The 17,360-nt window shown below is 46.5% G+C and overlaps 1 protein-coding gene across 5 annotated transcripts in view; it reads left to right on the forward strand.

The window, feature by feature from the left end:
• Positions 1-17,360, forward strand: part of magi2a (membrane associated guanylate kinase, WW and PDZ domain containing 2a) — a 221,998-nt gene that overhangs the window by 67,809 nt on the left and 136,829 nt on the right. The window contains exon 1 of one of the 5 annotated variants that reach the window (XM_080757867.1): positions 78-93. The exons of the other annotated variants lie outside the window; for them this stretch is intronic. The gene's annotated coding sequence lies outside the window, so the exon portion shown is untranslated. Of the gene's footprint in view, positions 1-77; positions 94-17,360 lie in introns of those variants that run through there. 5 annotated transcript variants of the gene reach the window in all.

A 17,360-nucleotide genomic window follows, 5' to 3' on the forward strand; every position in this document is an offset into this window, starting at 1 on the left:
ATCACTCTGTATAACTTCTACCTCCTGTGAGTCACACATTAACATTATACACATCATGTACTCTGTATAACCTCTACCTCCGCACCGTCCCCTGTGAGTCACACATTATATACATAACATCACTCTCTGTATAACCTCCGCGACGTAGAGCAGCTCAGTGGCTTTGAGGTTAGAGTGTCCGCCCTGAGACTGGAAGGTTGGAAGGTCAGGGTTCGACTTCGATCCCCGGCCGGGGCATACCAAAGCCTCCTGAATTGTTTTGACCGCAGTGCCTCCCTGCTTGATTGACATCGAGGGTTGTATTGGGGGCGAGTCCCTGCAGCATGCTATAGCGTCTTGTCCAGGGCCTGTGGTGCTTGTACATCATGGCTTGGGGATGTAACCACAAGCTGCCTCGCGCTACAGAAACGGGAGATATACAGTAGGGCTCTCATATTTCGCATCCATGCTAATCATCTTATCACTAAACTACTTTTTACTATTTTGAAAAACATTTTTGAATAGTTAAAATAGCCAATCTACGGCGACACGATGTGAGCTTGTAGATTGGCTATTTTGACATTTTTCAAAATAGTAAAAAAAAAAGTCGTTTAAGGGATAAGGGGTTTAGCATGGACGAAAATAGAGTCCATAGACTCCTGCCCTGTATGGGCATCATGATATGATATGATATAGTACTTTATTGTCAGTTCACACTGAAATTTGTCTTGCGACACAGCAGCCAAGTATGCAGAACACATATACAAACACAAAGAACAAGACAATTTACATACATAAAGACATGAGCAATATCCACCGCTTAGATTATCCTGTGGCTACTACATCTCCTGATTAAGCCTCAAGGTCGACTGGTGGACAAAAGACCTCTTTAGTCTGACTTTATTGTATGCTGGTACACCATATCTCCTTCCTGAAGGTAGCAACCTATATTCTCCATACAACACATGCTTAGTATTAGAGGTGATATTCCTTGCTAACCTTAGGATGCTGTTATCATATGTGGATGTATAAAGTACATGGGCTCGGCAAGGCTCACCTCCCTGTGAGTTTACACATATCACTATCTCTGTCTGTAATGTCTGTTAAGGCCTATTCCTAGTTTGGATTCTCGGTGTTGAGGTGACCACCGCTTCACCGAAAACTGCAACATTACGTCACTGAGCCGCTCTTCCCACCCCAGCCCTTCTCTCTGTTTGAAACGGTGGTCACCGCCGAGACTCGCTCCGGGCAATGTGATTGGTCTAGATTGCTGTTATGTTGTTGTGCTGGCTATAGTATACGTTATAATAGTTATAGACAGCTCAGCTCGCAGCCTCGCACCACCACGGAGTGTAGCCGGGCAGCGCTGTCCTCCTGGCCGTGACGAGTGTGTGTGTGTGTGTGTGTGTGTGTGTGTGGGGGGGGGGGGGGCTTTTCTCCATGGCACTGGTTTTGCGAGCTGAGCAGTGTTGCCATGTCCGCCATGTCCGCAGTGTTGCCATAAGCGACTTTGGGCTTGTTTTTCTGTAAAGTTGCTTATACATAATTTTGGTAGTTGTGGCTTGCGTTTCTTGGGGACTTGTTTCTAAAGTGTACAGTAGTTGCTCTTTTGGGCTTGTTTCCTAATGTTTAAACCAGTGATTCTCACACATTTCCATGTCATGATGAACCCCCAGATGAATGTATTTGTCCAAGCAAGACCGTTGCTTGGACCAAACCTTTGTATTTGTCCAACCTACTGAGGTTCCCAACCACTGGTACTGGTACCACTGGTGGTACTTGAGCCCCCCCTCTAGTGGTACACCTCCTAAAAAGGAGGAAAAAAAGACAAATGTGGAATGAAATATTTAATATTTACATTACAGGTAGTTCTTCTAGCCGTTAATAGACGTTTTGAGAACGGATTAATCGCATTAGAAATATCATCAGTTGTGCCGATTAGCGATTAGACAGAGTTTAGTCAGAGCAGCCGCATCATTGGCTTAGGAATAGAACAAAAACGCTCCTGTATCAGTTATTATGGTGGTGGTACTTGGACAGCCAAATATTTTCTGAGGTGGTGGTGGCACTTCAGTAGGCCTATCAAAAGGTTGGGAACCAATACCTTGGCCTACATCATCTAAACATATATGTTGTGCCAGGGACCCCCTTTTACCAGATTTGTGTGTGTTTTCACGGACATGGTTGCTTATGTCTCACACAATCTGGCAACCTTGGAGCTGAGCTCCCGACGTAAAAACAAACTTCCTGAAACAGAGCAGCGGGAGAACGATATGAAATATGAAATGATAGCGACGACGACATGAATAGAATATAGTAAATAAACAGAAAAGGATTAGAAAGGAATAGAATAGAGGCAGACAGGCAGTAGAGAGAAAGCAGAGGGAAAACAATGGACGAATTTGAGGAAGTGTTGGCCATGGAGGGTAGGAAATACGAGCATGGTGATAGACTATGACCGGCGACATCCAAACCACCGCTTCGGTGGTCACCTCACCACCAGAACGGTGGTCACCTCACCACCAGAACGGTGGTCACCTCACCACCAGAACGGTGGTCACCTCACCACCTCTTCGGTGGTCACCTCACCACCAGAACGGTGGTCACCTCACCACCGCTTCGGTGGTCACCTCACCACCAGAAAGGTGGTCACCTAACCACCGAAACCACCGATAATTCAAACATATATATATGAATAGGCCTTTATACTGTCTCTACTCTACAGCCTCCTCGGTGTCACTTAGTTGAAACCAAGCTCTGTCTCACGACGTAAGAGCAATCTAATCATGGAGAAGCGTGCGACTCTCAGGAGTTATAAAGACCGTGTAGAATCAGTGGTTCCCAACCTTTTTATACCGGAGTACCGCCTCGGAAAAGATCTGGCTCTCCCAAGTACCACCATAATTACCGATGTGAAAATACAGGAGCGTACTGTAGAGAGCACTGCAATTGGGTTGTCTGACGGTGCTATACAGTGGGTTACGTACGGAGAATGTCAATTAACCCCGGGATCCAGAGCTGACTTACATGTTGCTTGATCATTATGAGAGATTGAGATCGTCTGCTGGCCTTCCTGAAAGCCCAATGCCCCATTAACTTCAGTCTGGAGTCTGTGCTGTGTGGCTGCTTCTGTACTAGCTGTGTGGCTGTAAATCGATGAGGCGCCACAGTGCTGCTTCAGTTTGAAGGAGCCCTATAGCCAGTGAGTGATGTGAGAGGTAGAGGGGTATCTTTTTTTGACTCATTTGGCGCCACAGCGCAATCTGGTGGAGGGCTCTCGCCGCCACAAGTGCATTGTCAATGAGCGGAGCTTTTAAAACCTCTTAAACCCCAGGGGGGTCCGGGAGGGAAAATCTAAAATATCGGAGTTGGAACCTGAGACCTTGACCAGCCCCATTTTCCTGCTGAGAGCTGTTCATGAGGTGGACAGCCGGCCCCAATCCCCCGCCGGCGGGGGATTGGGGCTTAAGAGGTTTGAACGCCGTTTTGGGAAACCGAGTCAGGAAGTAAAAATCTGTAACATGTCCCACGATTGCCATTTAATCCACCCAAAACATACTTTTTGTTAGCGAAATACTATCGTTTAGACACACCAAGCTTGTTTTTGGCCAAAAAGAAGAATCTGAGATATTTCCGTTCTAAGAAGCCTCATATATTCACCGGATCGGAACGGGAGTGATATGAGGGGAAACTGGACGCAGCTGATCACCGTAAATCAATAGTTTTGTTGTAAAAAAAAAAGGCGTGATGAGGTGTCATGGGCACCGAGGTACATACGAAAACATGGCGTCAAAAGGCGCACTTGGCACCACCCGAATGGTAGAAAAGAGAGACTCACCCATGTGTCGCAGACATACAGTAGTTATACAACAACGACTGGAGACACAGACGCTAAAAGAAAACGCCAGTAAAGACCTGAGAAAAACTATTTGAAAACGTTTGGTGCACTCGCGCACACACACGCGTGCTGAAGGACATGGATAAGTGCTTGACTGCTGGTGGTTATGAAAGATTTCACTCGCTGGAGTGTCGGTCAGAACACAAGAATGAGGCAAGATGGAGTCCAACCATTTACTGATTACTTAAGTAGACAACTCACCACTGTTCAAGGACGCACAGGGAAAAGGTAAAAAAATAACCCAAGGTATAGAACAGAATATCCAGAATGATGATAATAGGATGATAATTGTGTAAGTAGGCTATCACAGTCACATCAACCAGCACAGCAACACAACAATCCGGTAGGCTGCATGTGCAAATTTCCTCCCAGGACTTGTGGAAACGACAATAATTTGTAAAAAAAATATATGCCGGACCAAAACTAACGAACTAAAACATTTCAGATGACTAAAGCCAAAGCCGCACCAATGATTCACCATGCAACTCCTTGCAACCGATTGTGAGAAGTTGCATGTCGTTGCGCGTTATCCTCAATGGCACTTGCAAAGAGTTGCATTGGTGTGACATGCCCTCAAAACAGTTTTGTTGCAAGGAGTTGCATGGAGTTGCATCGGTGCAGTTTGGGCCTATAAAACATGACAAAAACATAAATTAAATTGTATTCAAAAGACTGACTAAAAACGAATAAATCGAAATTTGGCGTCAAACTCGGCAACGGTCCGCGGCGCATCGTGCAGTCGAGTATAAACGAGGTATTAGCTCCTGAGTGGCGGTGGCGAAAGGATCTCTGGCAGAGGACGGACTGCCCTAGAGGGGCCGCCACTCATAACGATAGATAGTACCTTGAGCTCGGATTGGATTGCTTGACTGTGATGATAGCCAGGGAGAGAGGGCAGCCCAGGCTATGCCGGCTCTTACACAAATTGCCCAGTTGATATTCCAAGGTTGGAGCGTTAATAGCTTGAGTCCATGTGAAATCAGGCCTGTCGCCTGGTAATCCGAGTAGATTTGATTGGGGAGATGGAGAGATGGGGGACAGGGTACGTGCGCGTTGGCCTGTCACGATGGTTAACACTGATCATTGAGAAAAATGTATGCATTTAGAACGCATATTTGATATGCACACTAGCACCTTACAACCTTACAGGCGTATTCAAACGCTCAATTTATGTACCTTAAGTAGCATTTTATGTAGACATACTGTATCACTACTTAGTATATATGCATAGTTTAATTATATAGATATTCCACTCTTAGGTTCTTAGCTTATGTATGATTCATGATAACTAGTTTTATGTATATGCTGTATTGCCTTGTTTTTGATTATGCTTACTGTAAATCGCTCTGGATTAATGCCTAAATTGTAAATTTTATATTATAGTATATTTTTTGAGTTTTACATTTTTGACAAATAGTAACTCTTGAATAGCTGCTCACACTTCTGACTAATGCTTATCATATAATTGGATCTGGCAATATAGCCTCCATGCATCAAACAATGGCTTTCTGTTTCATGTATGCGACACTAGAGGTCAACAGGATTACACTTTTCTCTAATTCGATTTCTTTCTTTCTTTCTCTCTATCAATCTTTCCCTTTGTCTTCCCTTCCTTGTTCCTTCTCTACCTCCTGTGCCTTCCTTTCATTCTCACTCACCTGGGCCTTTAGCCTTGATATTCTCGGCTCCATGGACCACCTCACATGTTGACATCCTTGTGCGTGCGTGTGTGTGCACTGTGAACAAAGGAAAGCACTCAGTGGGCAGCAGGTTTTTACGTCTGTCTTTGACACTCTCTCTCTGACTAACAGACGATCGCCTGGAAGATGGTGGGAGGTGCAGAGGTGAAGAGATTGTTTAAGTGGAATAAGTGGAGAGATGGTTTCTCCTTTTCTATTACGCTGCCAATCGCTTGATCTACCTCACTGGCTTTTAAAGTGGGGTTGGACAATTAGAAAATGAAAATTAACGTTTTATCCATGCTTTTATCTCAACATAACTCTACTATACTGTAATGCACTTTATGTTGGCTCTCTCTTCTCTCCATCTTAACTGTCATCTCCTCCATAGTATTAATGAGGTTGACTTGTGAGGTCCTAGCGCGTCTGATCAATGGCGAAGAGCCCTTTCCTCCTGGCAATAACCACACATTACGAGGCCGCTCGGTGGAGGCAGGCCAATTGATTCTTTGTGGTGGCTAGCATGCAGTAGCTTAGCATGCCAGTGAGCCAGTGGTGTGTTAAAGGAGGTGTAGATGCTAATGGAACTAGCATACAGTAGCTTAGCATGCCAGTGAGCCAGATGGTGTGTAAGTGGAGGTGTAGATGCTAATAGAACTAGCATACAGTAGCTTAGCATGCCAGTGAGCCAGATGGTGTGTAAGTGGAGGTGTAGATGCTAATGGAACTAGCATAAAGTAGCTTAGCATGCCAGTGAGCCAGTGGTGTGTTAATGGAGGTGTAGATGCTAATTGGACTGCCCAGTGAACATCTGCTAATGGGAACGTTAAGTTTTATGAAGGGTGTGATTGGCAATTACTACATCCGTTACTTGTGTGTGTGTGTGTGTGTGTGTGTGTGTGTGACTCACTATGCTGCAGTCATTGAGCTGGTATTACCATGACAGCAATGGGTGTCTTTTTTGTAAACTCGTCAATCTGGGTTCCTTGATGCTGTCTCCATGCTGGAAAGCTGAAAATCTCAGTTTTCTGGCTCATTCCCTCGACCGTGACCTGCTGTGTCACTTATGTACTGAGCAAGTCTGCACCATTGTGAGGTCAGTTTAAAAAAAGAACGTATACAAGCACACCGGATAGTCGCTCAATGTAAACAAACCAGGCAAGCCAACGAGTATGGCTGCAGGCACGGCCGCTACCACGTGACACATATGTTGACGCTCCCCTCAAGGAGACTTTGGTACGCTCTATATCAACGCAGCGTGCATTCACATGCTTTGTGGGGGCGACAACGAGGAGCACATGAGGCTCTGAGCTAATGGCTGAGTTTGATGTCCCACTGGGACATGTAGTTTGATGTCCCACAGGGACATGTAGTTTGATGTCCCACAGGGACATGTAGTTTGATGTCCCACTGGGACATGTCCCACAGGGACATGCAGTTTGATGTCCCACTGGGACATGTAGTTTGATGTCCCACAGGGACATGTAGTTTGATGTCCCACAGGGACATGTAGTTTGATGTCCCACAGGGACATGAAGTTTGATGTCCCACTGGGACATGTAGTTTGATGTCCAAAAGGGACATGTAGTTTGATGTCCCACAGGGACATGTAGTTTGATGTCCCACAGGGACATGTAGTTTGATGTCCCACAGGGACATGTAGTTTGATGTCCAAAAGGGACATGTAGTTTGATGTCCCACAGGGACATGTAGTTTGATGCCCCTCACTTCACAGTTCATGCGAGTGTGATTTTTGTGAGGGGCTCTGTCCCCTCCAACATCTGGCTTTCAGACGCAACGTTACGTGGCAGCCAAGTCTATGGACTTTGACGTTTGTCTAATTCATGCTCCCCCCAAAATCAACATACCCCACCAAAAATCATCATGGGCCCCCTCACTTCACAGAAGTGTGACTTTTCTCTTCCCGGTGACTACAGTACAGCATGCTCTATACAGTCTCTTGTGTCGTGACGCTGACCTGCTGTGCCCTATGAATCATAACGAGGTTGCTATACGCGTGAACTTGGCTTGAACCTATCCAGTTAATTCGAGTGCCTCACGTCGTGCTTTGCATTCGAATGGCCCCGTTTATAACATAACGACTCCCGATGAGTCGGAGACGCTAAAGGCCGTTCCATGCTTTGCACGCCGGAATTAGCCGACTCCACACGTTCACAACCTTGTGAACGTGTGGAATTGGCTATTTTCGGCACACGGCACACAGCCCGCGACCGACGTATAAATAAAAGGAATAAAGGTTGAGTTACACTTTAAGGTCCCCCCCTGCAGCCAAGTAGCAGGCAGCCATCTCCCTCCTTCGTTTTAGTCACCCTGTCTCCTCTGTCCCCTGCTCGCATGTCCTATTTAACCCATTCTCACCTGAGATCAGATTAAAAAAATGTCTTCTACATCCTGACAGTTTTCTGAAAAAGCTATGTTTCTAAGTCAGTCGTTCTTCGATTTTTCAAAAATTGCAGACCTACAAGCTCATAGCGCGCCACTCGGTGGCGCGCTATGAGCTTGTAGATCTGCTATTTTTCAATAGCTAAAGCATAACATAATGCTAACACCAAAAGACGTTCCCGCCCACAATAGGTTAATGGCCCGAAGGCTGATGGATGATAGCAATGATCAGAACAATAAAAAAAAAGAGAGTAAATTGCTCTCCGGTGGCTCTTCCTTCATTATTATTTACTGTCTCCATCAGAAAAGCCCAATAAACATTAGCTAACATCCCCAGCACTCTGTTGAGTGTCGTGAGCCACACCACGGTATATAGCCCAGGTGCGGAGCTCCAAGATGGGGCTCAGCTCCAAGATGGGGCTCCAGCTCCGAGCTTCTCCATTCATTCTCAATGGGAATTTAATGTTTGTGTAAGACTAAAATCTACACTAATAGCTGAATACAGGCGGGGCTAGGGCCCCTCAAAAATAAATCACACCTGTGATCATCACACATCGTCTCAATCCGGCCAATCACATTTGCGTCCTCACTTTTCCGCCTTCACTTTTCGGTGCGCTAGCCCCTCCTATATACAGCTTCTGTCCCCGCGCGTCTCATATTTGCCATTGACAATGAAAGGAGAAATTGGGTCATATGTGCCTCAAATATGACGTAAGTTTGTTGCAACACAAACATTAAATGCCATTGACAATGAAGGGGAAATGTACGTCATATGTAGACGAGATAATCGGCTAACGCTAACCAATCACACAAATTCAGTTGTTCCTGAGACGACGTATATGACGATGTATAATAAGCGCGCCCCTCACTTCACGCGGGTGTGATTTTTATCCTCAAGAAAAAAAACATCAATCATATGGGACGATCAGCCAATCAAATCATCGCTATTATTCACACAAGCACACAAAGCTGGCCCTCCAGAATTAAATAAATAAAGTACATTCAGCACTCTCTCTCTCTCTAACAGCTGCATAGCTGAGTGGGCTAGAGAGCTCGTCTGGTAATCGGAAAGGTCGCTGGTTCGCCTCCCGCCTCTCGACCTGCAGTGTACGCGCCGGAGTGCCTCTGAGCAAGACACTTAACCCCTTAGCGGACCCCTCTGCTGCACCCCCGAGCGCCTGACCATCTGCTGGGTCGAGAATGAACTTCTCCCCTGCAGGGTTAACAGAGGTCCATCTCCATATACAGTATACTGGTACACACACACACACACACACACACACACACACACACACACACACACACACACACACACTCATTTACTCACTGGAGGCAGGGTGGCGTTACCATGGCAACTGACATTTTCTACTCCCTGTCTGCGTCAAAGGCTCAACTCCTCTCAAACTCTCTCTCCCCTTATTTTTGGGGGCTTATTATCAGTTTCTCTCTCTCTCACTCTCTCTCTCTCTGACGTGATTCACCCTTGTCTGCTGTCACTCATCCTGTCTGGCCCGTCCCTTTCCCACCCCGGGTGGGCGACCTTCCGTCCTCTCCTTTCTAGTTTATTGGGTCGAGCATGTCTTTTCTTCCTACCCACCTGTCGAAGGAAGTAACTAACACGCAGTCCGCCAGAACCGTGTAGTAACCGTAGGGTTAAATTAATCGTCTATAGCCTTGAAAAACTCCCAAAGTACGAGCATTATCTTCTGGGGGCGGCGGTGGCTCAGTGGTAGAGTGGCCGGATGGTAACCGCAAAGGTTGCCAGTTCGATCCCGGGCTCCCCCAGAGCAGTGTTGTTTTTGGCAGCAAATTTCTATTTTAGTTTTAGTCGTTGTCTCTTGAATAGTTTTCACTTAGTTTTAGTCACATTTTAGTCACCTGGAATGTTCTAGTGTTTAGTCGACTAAATCTACAGTTTATTTAGTCGACTAAAATGTGTTTTGACAGGCCTTGATGTCGTTGTAATGACATATTTTACACTTTGGTTGCATGCTGAAAATAGCAGATCTACAATCTTGCAGCGTGAAGCATAAAACTGGATCTCTTGTCCACAGTCCATAGTCCCTTCCTAACATTTTAGTCTAGTTTTTATTTGTTGACGAAATTGTCAGTATATCTAGTCTTAGTTTTAGTCATCATAGATTCGTTTATATTTAGTTTTTATTTAGTTTTAATCAGTGAAAAAAGGTAGTCGACGAACATTTTTCGTTAGTGTCGAAGTGTCCTTGAGCAAGACTTTGAAGTAAACCCCTAATTGCTCCTGATGTGCAGGTCCTTGCTTGGTTTGCGCCGCCATCGGTGTATGAATGTATGTGTGTGAAAGGGTGAATGTAATGCACAGTCTATGTAAGGCCTTGGAAGAAGGCGCTATATAAATGCACCATTTACCATTTTACCATTTAGCCTGCCAGAACCGTATAGCCTACGTTTTCCAGGGTTTATATTCTTTAATCCATGTTTTGATCCGAGTGAATTGTTAGCTGCCGCTCGTTAGCATTCAAAGTGGAACAATTGCCACGGCCATTTTGAAGATGCACACAAGCCGCAGAGTGCAAGTGGATGAGCAAGCCACTCATCCACTTGCACTCTGCAGTATGTGCTGCTTTCAATGGCCTGTATCTCCAAATCGGCACAATGAATGTCATTTCTAGTGAAAACAAGGTTTTTCAACGGCCGACAGCAGGCGCTGTGATACTCGCGGTCGGGGTTTTTCCACCACCGACCGAGAGAACAACAACCGGTCAAGACGCCACACACAGCATTTTCTCATATTAACATCCGGTTACGGATAATTGGCTTTTCAAAATAAGGGTTGCGCGCGATAAAACCTTGGCAACGCGATATAGATATAGATTAATTGATGCTGGTGGCAAAACGGCTAATGATAAGTCCTCTTAGAGTTGCTGTCTCTTGAAGTAAAGTCATATAAAGTACCGCAAACAAAAAGTCCCTACTGCTTTATCCCCCTCCCCTTTTTTCTCCAAATCAGAACAGACGCTCTCACATGAACAAACAGGCACCAATGCAAAACGCACGCACACACACACACACACACACACACACACACACGCACACACACACACGGTAACAAACAATCACTGAATGCTTGGCATTCATCTAGGCAGAACGCTGCGGAGGAAAAGTACACTGCTACATCCACAGTATAGCGTTCACAGCGGGCCAGACGTGCGTATACGTGCACCTTATCTCTGGAGAGGTAAATGGAATTCTCTACTGGCTCCGACCGCGTGGCTTCATAGCCAGCCTTATCTAGACAGATACCCCCCCCCCCCCCCCGTTCTTTATACGACGACACCGGCGATATGAATCAGGTTCACTCAGGCACGAACAAACAACGGCGTCTGGTATACGTCGCGGCTAGTCGCGGCGCTTTGCACAGAAAAAGAAAAGCGACAGTCAATCTGTAACTGACGTTTCAGACGGTTTCAACACCGCTCTGAAGTTTCTGAACCAATCAGAGCGCCGCATCCCTTCAGGCGATGGGACGGTATAGCTAGGGACGGTAGCTATGCTACATGCGGGACGCATGGTGTGTGTTTGTTTAACCCATTCTGAACGGGAACCCATTTTGGTGTTCAGCATCATGTTATGCTTTAGCTATTGAAAAATAGCAGATCTACAAGCTCATAGCGCGCCACCGAGTGGCGCGCTACGAGCTTGTAGGTCTGCTATTTTTGAAAAATCGAAGAACGACTGACATTTTTTAGAATCTGATCTCAGGTCAGAATGGGTTATAATCAGACCAGTGTGTGTCCAGTGGAAACCTCGTATGAATCTGATCTCAGGTCAGAATGGGTTAAAAGTCAGATAGTCGGGCCAGCTGTACTAGTTTACTGTTATGTGGCTTATTTCTACCCTGTAATGTTTCCAGATACTTAGCGTGATGATCACGTTGAAACCGAGTAATACACTGTCTGGATGTTATCTTGGATGGGAATAAAAACTGAGGGGTCCCTGGCGTATCTTTTCAAATGATGGTCGGCAGGATAATACATGTTGGTTTAGGGGGTCCTTGACATGAAAAGGGCTTGAGACCCACTGACTTGAGTAAATGTACTCTAGGTTACTCTACGCCACTGGCATGACGCCCCAGAGGTATGAATTAGTGTCAGAAGTAATGGTGATGACGAGACCACCCTGACTCATTTATCCATTTCCAAACAAACACACATCATGGGCCACTTCCTAACGCAGTGGCAGACAGCCAGACAACACACACACACACACACACACACACACACACACACACACACACACACACACACACACAGCAGCCAATTATGCAAAAGCTTATGTGAAATATTGTTATTGAGTGAATGCGTGCGTGCGTGCGTGTGCGTGTGTGTGCACACATGAGAGGCGCAAACAGAGGCTGAATAATGGATGTCCTGGCTGTTTGTTTATGCCTTGAGTGAACCTCGGGAGGGAGGGAGGGAGATGGAGAGGCTTCGTTCTTTGGGTCCACACAGTTTTGCCACCGAGCGTCCCTACCTGCTCCGGCCATGAATATTAACCCATTTTGGGCGGGAACCCCTTTTGGTGTGTTTTAAAGCATTGTTATACTATTTGAGAAACAGCAGATCTACAAGTTCATAGCGCGGCACAGAGTTCCGCGCTATGAACTTGTATAGGTCTGCTATTTTTTGAAGAATCGTGAAAATCTTTGAATATTATATTATTACAGACTGAACTATATTATTACAGATTGAACATTTTAACTCAAATCTTTGCTTCTGGGGAGGTCCCTTGTACAACATATTTTTCAGATGGGGGGGGGGGGGGGGCGGAGGAGGCATATTACATATAATTTTTGGGGTCCTTGACATGGAATATTGAGCACCACTGAAGGTTTTTCAGAAAACTGTAAAAAAAAAAAGAATGTCGACGTCAGGCCTAAATGGCTTAATGCCGTGTTGGCTCCGGGACTGGGGGGTCCCTGTGTCCCGGAGCTGGGGGGTCCCTGTGTCCCGGAGCTGCTCTGTGAACCAAATCAAACAGTATATGTCTCCACAGAGAGAGAGCGGACGATAAGGCGGCGAGCAGTCGGAGTTAAGTGCCCATGAGGACATTTTACGGACACATGCAGCAACCATGCAGGCACGACGTGCGCACATAAACATCAAAAGGTTGGGGGGGGGGGGGGAGGGTACACAACGGTCCTCTCCAGACAATAGGGACTTTAACCCATTTTGACCCGAGATCAGATTCTAAAAAGTGTTCTTCTACATCCTGACAGTTTTCACCGAGTGCCCGCTACGAGCTTGTAGGTCTGCCATTTTTGAAAAATCGAAGAACGACTGACATAGAAACGTAGCTTTTTCAGAAAACTGTCAGGATGTAGAAGACATTTTTAGAATCTGATCTCAGGTCAAAATGGGTTAAAGTACCTTAATTGAATGCAACGTTTACTCTTGGGCACAACTATGTACTGGTTCCTATACTGACAGTATAGGAGCTAAAGTTTTTGTACGTGATGACTTCGTACCAAAAGTAAAAAGTACTCATTGTGCAGAATGTCAAAATTATTTTTGACAATAGCAGATCTATATACAAACTCACACTGTCGCATCGCAGATCTGCTATTGTATATATACTGTATATGTACTTGGTTACTTTCCACCACTGACTGCAGTACAGTAGTATGTGGACACTGGCTGTAAGCCTCGTATCAGAAGAGGATTCCATCTCTTCAGTTGACTAAATTGACCGACACATGACATACACATCTCACCAAAGATAGCAAAGACATTTTCTGTTCTCATTTCCACCATCGCTCAGCCCCCCCCCCCCCCCCCCCCCCTCTCTCGATAACACGCCAATGTGACTAACACGGCAACGATGTAGTTCTGGAGGACTCTCCGATCGCAGATCCAATCTGTCTAACACGGCCGTTCTCCGTGTCTTTGGGTAATAATAACGACACGAGTGGAAGTCTCGGTCTGCTCAAGCCGCACGCACACACACACGCACGCACACGCACACACACACACACACACGCACACAGTGGATATCTGTTCATCCAAGGCCCTAATGAAATATTCCATCTCCGCCACATCAGTGAGATGGGGGGGGGGGGGGATTGAATACAGCGGGGCTGCGCTGTGCTGTGCTAGTCTCACACAGTGACCCGCTGAATGAGGGGGGGAAATGCTATCGGGGCGTGAGATTTAGTCGCTGATGTCATTATACGTGCTTCAGTCCACCGCGTGCAAGCAGCCTCGACGTGCAGGCCGCTGTATTCAATATTCCACGGGAAGGAGATTATACGTCCAGTTAAGTGCACGCACTTTATAGCTTCTGATGGCTTGATTTCCGTTGTTTCTGAGATGCACCGATGGCGGCGAGCGGAGGCATGGCCGCGCCACGCCACGCCACGCCGGGGGTCGCCAAATTATTTTCCATTTAAGCCACGGACCACCATTTGATGACATGTAGCCTCTCGGACACAAAACTAGAGAATGTTTTGTTGTTGGATACGGTTTTGTCCACAATCCTATGCTGTGTTGATGTGGTACCATATACGAGAGATAACAGGCAAACGTTGATCAAAATGTCAATTATTTTACATTTTCTAATTGTGCAGACTTTTTTGAGTGTTTTTCAGCTTGTAGATCAGCTATTTTTGCTACGACAGTAATGCGCAATATGGTGTGGATATAGTGGTCCTCTGGAGTGAGTGTGGATATATAGTGGCCCTCTGGAGTGAGTGTGGATATATAGTGGCCCTCTGGAGTGAGTGTGGAAATATAGTGGCCCTCTGGAGTGAGTGTGGATATATAGTGGCCCTCTGGAGTGAGTGTGGATATATAGTGGCCCTCTGGAGTGAGTGTGGATATATAGTGGCCCTCTGGAGTGAGTGTGGAAATATAGTGGCCCTCTGGAGTGAGTGTGGATATATAGCGGCCCTCTGGAGTGAGTGTGGAAATATAGTGGCCCTCTGGAGTGAGTGTGGAACTATAGTGGCTCTCTGGAGTGAGTGTGGAAATATAGTGGCCCTCTGGAGTGAGTGTGGAAATATAGTGGCCCTCTGGAGTGAGTGTGGAAATATAGTGGCCCTCTGGAGTGAGTGTGGAACTATAGTGGCCCTCTGGAGTGAGTGTGGAACTATAGTGGCCCTCTGGAGTGAGTGTGGAACTATAGTGGCCCTCTGGAGTGAGTGTGGAACTATAGTGGCCCTCTGGAGTGAGTGGTGAGTAAGTGAGTGGTGGAGTGAGTGGTATATAGCGGTCCTCTCCATCGTCAAAGTTTCCCACCCCTGCTCTACCAAACAAAGAAAATGTGTTCTCTGTTGCTTCTTCCGCTGCCACCCACGATGTCTGTTCACTGAAGGAAGAATTCTCTGTCCTCGCCTCATGCCCCACCTTCCTCTCGCTCTCTGTTTGTTCAATGCCTGTCGTCAGTGCGTCAGCAAGACCCTTTAGCTGCTCAAGGTTGGATCCTTGCACCGATCGACAGTGAACCGGAGTCTGTGTTTCCTTTGTTCGACGCGATCGAGGAACAAAACACTTCCCAAGACGCATGCTCACGTCACGACGCGTCGTGAACTTGTAGATCTGCTATTTTCACGGTGCAACCAAGCATAACATTATTTGTCTTTACTTTGTTCCCTCCGTAATATTTTTGTCTAGTTTTTTTTGAGTGGTGCAACCACTCCAAGGAACAGCAATGTCCGTGACTCTGTGTCCGCCTATGTGACGTTAGCCTATGTGACGTTAATGAGCACCAGTATGACTATTAGTACCAGTAGGGACGCTGTTGTGCCAGAAACAGAGAGAGATAGTGCTGTACTGTTGCCTGCTAATGAGAGAGAGAGGGAGAGAGAGGAGTGGGGGGAGAGGGGAGTTGCACCACTCAGTTCACACGGGTGTGATTTTTTATTTTGTCGACGAAATTGTCAGTATTATATCTATAGTCTTTATAGCTTTAGTCGTCGTAGATTATATTTTATTCCGTATTTATTTTGTCTTCCTCAGTGAAAAAAGGTAGTCGACGGACATTTATCGTCGTAGTTTTAGTCGCCGGAATTGTGGCTAACGTGTCTGCTGCCGCAGCACATGCCAAGTCTCATCCCATCACGCACGCGCACGCACGCACACACACACACACACACGCACGCACGCATGGGCTGTGTGGGCAGACATGCTATTTTCTCGTGGCATAATATTGCTTCAGAACAGCATTACTTTCATATACCCAACACCTGATACTTTATATTTGGTTGCGTGTGGGCGGTTGTTGATGTTGTGCGCCATAAAAATGTGCATGCTTTGTTTTCCAAAGATATGAGAGAGAGAGAGAGAGAGAGTTAGTTTTCAACCAGTGGTCCTTGAGGAGGTTCAAGAGAGAGAGAGAGAGAGAGGTTTTCAACCAGTGGTCCTTGAGGAGGTTCCAGAGAGAGAGAGAGAGAGAGAGAGGTTTTCAACCAGTGGTCCTTGAGGAGGTTCCAGAGAGAGAGAGAGAGAGGTTTTCAACCAGTGGTCCTTGAGGAGGTTCCAGAGAGAGAGAGAGAGAGGTTTTCAACCAGTGGTCCTTGAGGAGGTTCCAGAGAGAGAGAGAGAGAGAGGTTTTCAACCAGTGGTCCTTGAGGAGGTTCCAGAGAGAGAGAGAGAGAGGTTTTCAACCAGTGGTCCTTGAGGAGGTTCCAGAGAGAGAGAGAGAGAGGTTTTCAACCAGTGGTCCTTGAGGAGGTTCCAGAGAGAGAGAGAGAGCGGTTTTCAACCAGTGGTCCTTGAGGAGGTTCCAGAGAGAGAGAGAGAGAGGTTTTCAACCAGTGGTCCTTGAGGAGGTTCCAGAGAGAGAGAGAGAGAGGTTTTCAACCAGTGGTCCTTGAGGAGGTTCCAGAGAGAGAGAGAGAGAGAGAGAGAGGTTTTCAACCAGTGGTCCTTGAGGAGGTTCCAGAGAGAGAGAGAGAGGTTTTCAACCAGTGGTCCTTGAGGAGGTTCCAGAGAGAGAGAGAGAGAGGTTTTCAACCAGTGGTCCTTGAGGAGGTTCCAGAGAGAGAGAGAGAGGTTTTCAACCAGTGGTCCTTGAGGAGGTTCCAGAGAGAGAGAGAGAGGTTTTCAACCAGTGGTCCTTGAGGAGGTTCCAGAGAGAGAGAGAGAGAGGTTTTCAACCAGTGGTCCTTGAGGAGGTTCCAGAGAGAGAGAGAGAGAGGTTTTCAACCAGTGGTCCTTGAGGAGGTTCCAGAGAGAGAGAGAGAGAGAGGTTTTCAACCAGTGGTCCTTGAGGAGGTTCCAGAGAGAGAGAGAGAGAGGTTTTCAACCAGTGGTCCTTGAGGAGGTTCCAGAGAGAGAGAGAGAGAGGTTTTCAACCAGTGGTCCTTGAGGAGGTTCCAGAGAGAGAGAGAGAGAGGTTTTCAACCAGTGGTCCTTGAGGAGGTT

Source organism: Protomyctophum bolini, assembly GCF_963924005.1.
Source record: "Protomyctophum bolini genome assembly, chromosome: 23".
In the NCBI taxonomy this organism is placed as follows: Eukaryota; Metazoa; Chordata; class Actinopteri; order Myctophiformes; family Myctophidae; genus Protomyctophum; species Protomyctophum bolini.